The 7,432-nt window shown below is 37.8% G+C and overlaps 1 non-coding gene across 1 annotated transcript; it reads right to left on the bottom strand.

Annotated features, from left to right (window-relative positions):
- Nucleotides 1–670: 670 nt before the first annotated feature.
- Trnat-ugu (transfer RNA threonine (anticodon UGU)) lies at nt 671–742 on the bottom strand. Its single transcript has one exon. It is a non-coding gene; the product is annotated as a tRNA-Thr (tRNA).
- Nucleotides 743–7,432: the final 6,690 nt, after the last annotated feature.

Genomic DNA, 7,432 nt, shown 5'->3' with positions numbered 1-7,432 from the left:
GGCCAAGTCACGGAGTGGCCACCCCATCCGTCCGCAGCACTGTTGTTGAAAGTCTTAACAAAACACCTCGTAAAAATTTTCAGCTAATTCGGGTAAAAATTGCGCCCTCTAGTGGCAATTGCAAATTTTCAAGCGCCCCCAGCTGTACTCCTTTGAAAGTTAGCGCGATTTCGATAGGCAAACACAAGGACGGGTGAACAGACTTGGCTAGATCGACTTAAAATGTCACGATGGTCAAGAATATATATACTATAATATATATAGAAATGAAATTTTGACAATATTTCTTATAGAAATGAAATTTGGACTAAATTTCCATATAAATCAAAAATCAAATATTGACAAAATTTTCTGCAAAAATAAAATCTTGTTCCTTTGAATATGAAATTTCAAAAAAATTTTCTGTGGAAACTAAAATTTCGTTAGAATCAAAATGTTTACAAAATTTCATTACAATCGAAATTTTGTTTAACTATCCTCAAAAATAGATTAACGATAAAATTTCCCGTAGAAATAAAAGTCAAAAAAATTTCTGTGGAAATGAAATTTTGACAATGCAAGGAGTCTTACTTGCCTTTAATATCCTTATTTTTATATAAAGATGTTTTTCTTTTTAATTAATTTTAATTACATAACAAAAAAAAATTAAAAAAAAAATAATTTCTTGAGTTGCCTCCTGTGAGGATTGAACTCACGACCCCTGGTTTACAAGACCAGTGCTCTGCCACTGAGCTAAAGAGGCTCTTATCATCTGCGTGCTAAATGCTTGATTTCAACAGCAGCACACACAACGAAAGTGAAATGTGGAGAATACAAGCATACCCACACACACATAAAACACACAACCAACCGGCCAAGCAAATGAGTAAACAACAGAGGCAAAAAGAAAAACCCCCAGACAAACGAGGGAATACTCTCGACAGCACAAACATCCGCAGCAACAAATATTTTGTGTGGAGAAATGAATAACAACAACAACAAACACGAAACATTAAACTCTCACAGCAATCGATAAGATTTGGAATTGAACACTGAAATGCTTTCAGCGAATTTCAATGAAAAATCGCTATAAAGATGCACATGTTGGGTGTCATGATAATAAAATAAAAAGTGATGCTAAAGATAAGCAAAATGTTAATGAATTAAAAATTACAAAGTATTATTTACGCCATAATTAAAAGAGAGTATTGGCATGGAAATACGAGAAAGAGAATGGAGATATTTTAGGCAGATTAGTTTGGTGCCGGAGGGCAGAGTTGCATGTAATTGACTGGGAAGATTGATTTGCTGTGTTGTAATGGACGACTGTTAGTGCTGTAGAACCACAGGAATATGGCTCTTTAGGTCCCAAAGAAAAGATTTACAAGATTTACAAATCCCATTCAGGGTTGGTATTCTATTATGCTTTCGGAATAGCAGCCGAATTTCCGACAACTGTGTTAGGTATGATCCAAATCGGATCATAATTTGGTATAGCTGTCATATAAACCGATCTTGGATCTTTACTTCTTGAGCCAATAGAGCACGTAATTCTAACCCGATTTGGCTAAAATTTTGCATGAGGTGTTTTGACTTCCAATAACTGTGCTAAGTATGGCGAGTATGGCAAATCGGTACATAAACTGATATAGCTGCCATATATACCGATCGGGCATCTTGACTTCTTGAGCCTCTAGAGGGCGCATTTCTCATCCGATTTCGCAGAAATTTTGTACAACTGTTTCTCTCATGACCTCCAACAGACGTGTATAATATGGTTTGAATCGTTCAATACAGCTTGATACAGCTCCCATATACACCTATCTCCCGATTTTGCTTCTTGAGCCCCTACAAGGCGCAATCTTATCCGAATGAGCTGAAATATTATACAATGACTTCTACAATGTTCAGCATTCATTTATGGTCCGAATCGGACTATAACTTGATATAGCTCTAATAGCATAACAGTACTTATTCAATATTCTTTGTTTGCCTAAAAAGAGATACCGCGCACAGAACTCGATAAATGGAGGGTATATAGGATTCATGCCGCCCGAACTTAGCACGCTCTTACTTGTTTTCTCCATTTTATATATTTTTATACTCACCACCGAAGGAGGGGGGTATATTCATTTTGTCTTTCCGTTTGCAACACATCGAAATATCCCATTCCGACCCTATAAAGTATATATATTCTGGATCAGCCTACAAATCTTAGACAATCTAGCCATGTCCGTCCGTCTGTCTGTTGAAATCACGCTACAGTCTTCAAATAGAGATATTGAGCTGAAACCTTGCGCAGATTCTTTTTTGTTCATAAGCAGGTTAAGTTCGAAGATGGGCTATATCGGACTATATCTTGATCTAGCCCCCATATAGACCGATCCGCCGATTTAAGGTCTTAGACCATTAAAAACCACATTTATTATCCGATTTTGCTGAAATGTGGGACAGTGAGTTGTGTTACGTCCTTCGACATGCTTCTTAAATTTGGCTCAGATCGGTCCAGATTTAGATATAGCTGCTATATAGACCGATCTCTCGATTAAAGGTCTTGGACCCATAAAACCCACATTTGTTGTCCGATCTTGCTGAAAATTGGGACTGTGAGTTGTGTTACGCCCTTCGACATCCTTCTTGAATTTGGCTTAGATCGGTCCTGATTTAGATATAGCTGCTATATAGACCGATCTCTCGATTTAAGGTTTTGAACCTATAAAAGGCGCATTTATTGTCTAATTTCGCCGACATTTGGAACAGTGAGTTATGTTAGGCCCTTCGACATCCTTCTTGTATTTTGCCCAAATCGGTAAAGATTTGGATATAGCTGCTATATAGACCGATCTCTCGATTTAAGTTCTTGGGCCCATAAAAGGCGCATTTATTGTCCGATTTTGCCAAAATTTGGGACGGTGAGTTGTGTTAGGCTCTTCGACATCCTTCTTGTATTTGGCCCAAATCGGTCCAGATTTAGATATAGCTGCTATATATACCGATCTCTCGATTTAAGGTTTTGGGCCCATAAAAGGCGCATTTGTTGTCCGATGTCGTCGAAATTTGGGACAGTGACTTAAGTAAGGCCCCTCGACTTCTGTAATATTACACAGATCGGTCCAGATTTGGTTATAGCTGCCATATAGACCGATCGCTCGATTTAAGGTTTTGGGCCTATAAAAGGCGCATTTATTGTTCGATTTCGCCGAAATTTGGGATAGTGACTTAAGTAAGGCCCCTCTACTCCTTTCTGCAATATTACACAGATCGTTCCAGATTTGCATATAGCTGTCATATAGACCGATCGCTTGATTTAAGGTCTTGAGCCCATAAAAGTCGCATTTATTGTCCGATGTCGTCGAAATTTGGGACAGTGTCTTAGGTAAGGACCCTCGACTCCTTTCTGTAATATGGCACAGATCGGTCCAGATTTGCATATAGCTACCATATAGACCGATCGTTCGATTTAAGGTCTTGGGCCCATAAAAGGAGCATTTATTGTCTGATTTGGCAGAAATTTGGGACAGTGAGTTCTGTTAGGCCCTCCAACATTATTCTTCAATTTGCTCAGATCTTTCCAGATTTGGATATAACTGTCATATAGACCGGTCTCTCGATATAAGGTTTTGGGCCCATAAAAGGCGCATTTATTGTCTGATTTCGCAGAAATTTGAGACAAGTTGAGGTCCAAATCGGACCATATTTCGATAAATCTGCAATGGAGGCATAAATTATGTATTTTTTCACCCGATTCTGACGAATGATGGTTTATATATATACCCTAGGTGGTGGGTATCCAAAGTTCCACTCGGCCTTTTTACTTGTTTCTCAAAAAAAATAAAGAAATATAAACCATTGAAACCAGTGAAACAAACTAAAATGATGGCGGCAATAGTTTCAAGTGTTGCCACTAGAATAGTTTTTTTTTCCATTTTACTCACTATAAACAGAGTACTACTTTTTCGTCGATTTTCAACCAACGTTTCGCCGACGTTTTTATACCCTACACCACTACTGTGGTACCGGCCAAGATTTAGATATAGCTGCCATATATGTATATAGCCTGATTTTCTCTCCTGGAGCCACTGCAAGTGCATTTATTGACCCATCTTGCCAAAACTTTGCACAACGCTTTCCACAACGTCTACTACATTATCTGAGGAGTTTGCTCGAAATCGGTTCAGATTTAGGTATAGCTCCCATATATATGTTCGTCAGATTTTGGGAAATTTGCCATAATGTTGTCATTTTTCAATCGTAGTTTTTACAGTTTGAACATATTTTGCTCGCCGAGGTCCATCAAAATTGGTTCAGAATTGGATATAGCTCCCACATTGTACTTATAGGGTAGGTGTAGGGTATTATACAGTCGGCACCGCCCAACTTTTGCCCTTCCTTACTAATTTTATATGGAATTTGATAGCATTCCGCTCGAAAAACTGAAAAGAATACTGAGCTTTACTCTGTGTGACTGAAAATGAGCGATGTCCATTCGCTTATATGTCAAAATCAGCTGATTTCATAGAGGAGTGTGTCGTCTCACTCATATAAGAGACACGCTATTAATGGGACTGGCAGTAAGGCATTATATGAAGGATTATACATACATACATATGTATCTATGTATGTACGTTCGTCGGGAATTATAAAGTGTGTACCTCTTGTCAGTAGTTTTCCAATGCCTTCCCCTACACTGGCGCCTCTTAGTTTGGGACTATCTAACTAAAAATTAAAACTAGGTTATCACTACGAAAGATTAGCATAATCAGACTATTTTATAGCTTCACGTGTTCTTGGAATCCCTTCACAAATTATCATTTCAAGTCAATGTCATCGTTAATTATCTGCAAACTTTTTGGGACAACCAACGCATAGAATGCCTGCTTAGCCTCTGGTCGTAGAAGACTACAGCAATGCTTCTGTTTTGATATTCTGTTTGGGATTCTTCTGTTGGTTTCATTATTTTATTACTATAACGCTGTTGTTGTTGCTGCTGCTGCTGTTGTTTTTGTTGTGTTGGCGGTGGCGTGTTATTGTTATTATATTCCACAATTTGTTTGTGTCATTCCGCTGATAGAGTATTTAATTATAATATTGAAATAGCAAAATTATCGTGAGAAAATACCAAACCCCCCCCCCCCCCCCCCATAACAACCCCAACAACAACAACAACAGAGAGAAGAATTATTCAAAGCTTCAAATAACGGCGACAACAATGTGCTGAACTCGGTACAGACAGACAGATAGATGGAGGGTATCTAAGGCGTTTGTCTGTCCGTCCGTCCCAACATCTTGGTGGCCTGGTCTTTTTATTATTTTCTTTTGTAGTTGCTGTTGTTGTTGTTGTTGTTGTTTTTTTAATTATAGATTCTGCTTATGATTCACTTGGAATATTAGCATGACAATGCCATTAAATTGAATTGAAGTCAACGTTTTGCTTTGTTTCGTTGGAATATTTTTTTTTGAATTTTTTCCTATAATTTAGCCCCATAAGTTTAAAGTGTGGAAGACATTTAATTTAGTTTTTTTTTTGTTCGTTCGTTGCAATTGCATTAATTACTGTTATTATAATTGATGGTTGTTGGAAATGTCAGTTTTTAATTGAAACAAAAACAGAAAACGAGGCATTAATTGTCTGGTGTCATTTGCGAATATTGACTTGGAGGTGCTCGTGCTGTGTAATAATCGGGTTTTAGTTTCCAATGAAATGGTCAATTATTTAATAAATCTAACAAGTTTCCATTAATCAATTGCAAAAAGCGCTAAACTTTTTGTCATTAAAATAGAAAATTCCAAAATGTCTAAAATTGAGAAATATGACTGAAAAGTGAAATCTTTAAAACCTGTTAAGGTCGACCGAGCTGAATGTTATGAATCCTCCACCAAGAAACGCTTCGTCAACTTCTTCGAACATATTATACCTTAAGGAGCTCATTAAGACCATTCTAAAGTTATTCATGATGGAGGTCAAATGTAATTGCGCGATTGCATTACATTTGACTGGTTTATCAGTAACGGCTTTTAATGGCGAACTCATACACCAAAATGTAAACAAAATGTTTGTGTATCGCACCATCCGTTAGGGACATTTTAAAGGGCAAAAAAAAGGAGTAAACCAGTAAGGAAGGACAAAAGTCAGACAGTGCCGACTGTATAATACTCTACACCTACCCTGTAAGCACAATGTGGGAGCTATATCCAATACTGAACCAATTGTGATACACCTCGGCGGATGTTTTCAGATGGGTTATAAAACAATGCCTATCAAATTTCGAGCAAATATGTTCAAACTGTTACAACTACGGTTGACAAATGACAACATTATTGCAAATTGCCCAAAATCTGACGAAAATATATATAGGAGCCAGGGACGTAGACAGGATTTTATTTTGGAGGGGGCCCAATCCACATTTTTTCAAAATCGAAAATTGCCAAATTTCTTGTTACTGTGAAATTGGTATAGATAACTCAATTGTTTTTTTTTTTTTTGAAAATTGTAATGCTATTGGGAGCAGGAACTGACACATGGGCGGTGATATTTGGTTATAAAGTCAGAGCTGAATTTTACTCTGATTGCCAACACAGTGCAAATATTTTTTGGAAGCCATTAATACGCCTTCGAACGGTATACAATGGTAAAGGCTCTTGCTGCTGCTGCATGTGCTCAGAATCGCATGAATAGAGCTGTCTTACAAAAAATTCTACCTCGAGTTGGGAAAAAGGTATCGTAATGAAATTTGGATTGGCGCAAAATTAGACCACTGAAATCAGTTAAAGCTATTTGTTCCGTCATGTTTTGGTGGAAAATTGGCTTGTCAAAAACAGCAATTTTTTCTATCCCAAAAACTTCTACCTCGAGTTGGGAAAAAGGTATCGTAATGAAATTTGGATTGGCGCAAAAATAGACCACTGAAATCAGTTAAAGCAATTTGTTCTGTCATGTTTTGGTGGAAAATTGGCTTGTAAGCAATTTTTTCTATCCCAAAAATCAAACGAAAAAATTTCTCCAAACCCTACGAGTGAGATGTAGAAAAGCTCTTGCATATGGCATATGACTAGAGAAGACTGAAATATGCCTCTTCACGAGGGAGACGAAGGTGGGCGAATTTAAAGCACCACGTTTCCTCAATCAGACGATTTCGATATCTGACAAGGTCAAATACCTAGGTGTGATCTTGGACAAGAAGCTGAATTGGAAGTGTCACATTCAGGAGCGTACTGAGAAGGCTCACAGATGTTGGGCACTATGTAGACGGACCGTAGGCTCGCAATGGGGCCTGAATCCTAGGATAGTCCACTGGCTCTACAGGAGCGTGATTAGACCAATACTTACATACGTCTCAGTAGTTTGATGGACTGCTATGGAGAAAAAGTGTAACAAAAGGACCATACAACAGGTTCAGAGAACATGTTGTCTTGGCATAGGCGATTATTCTACATATCCGACCCATTGACATAC

Source organism: Stomoxys calcitrans, chromosome 2 (genome assembly GCF_963082655.1).
Source record: "Stomoxys calcitrans chromosome 2, idStoCalc2.1, whole genome shotgun sequence".
NCBI lineage: Eukaryota > Metazoa > Arthropoda > Insecta > Diptera > Muscidae > Stomoxys > Stomoxys calcitrans.
The sequence above is the reverse complement of the archived record's forward strand: the minus strand, read 5'-3'. Positions and strand labels throughout refer to the sequence as shown.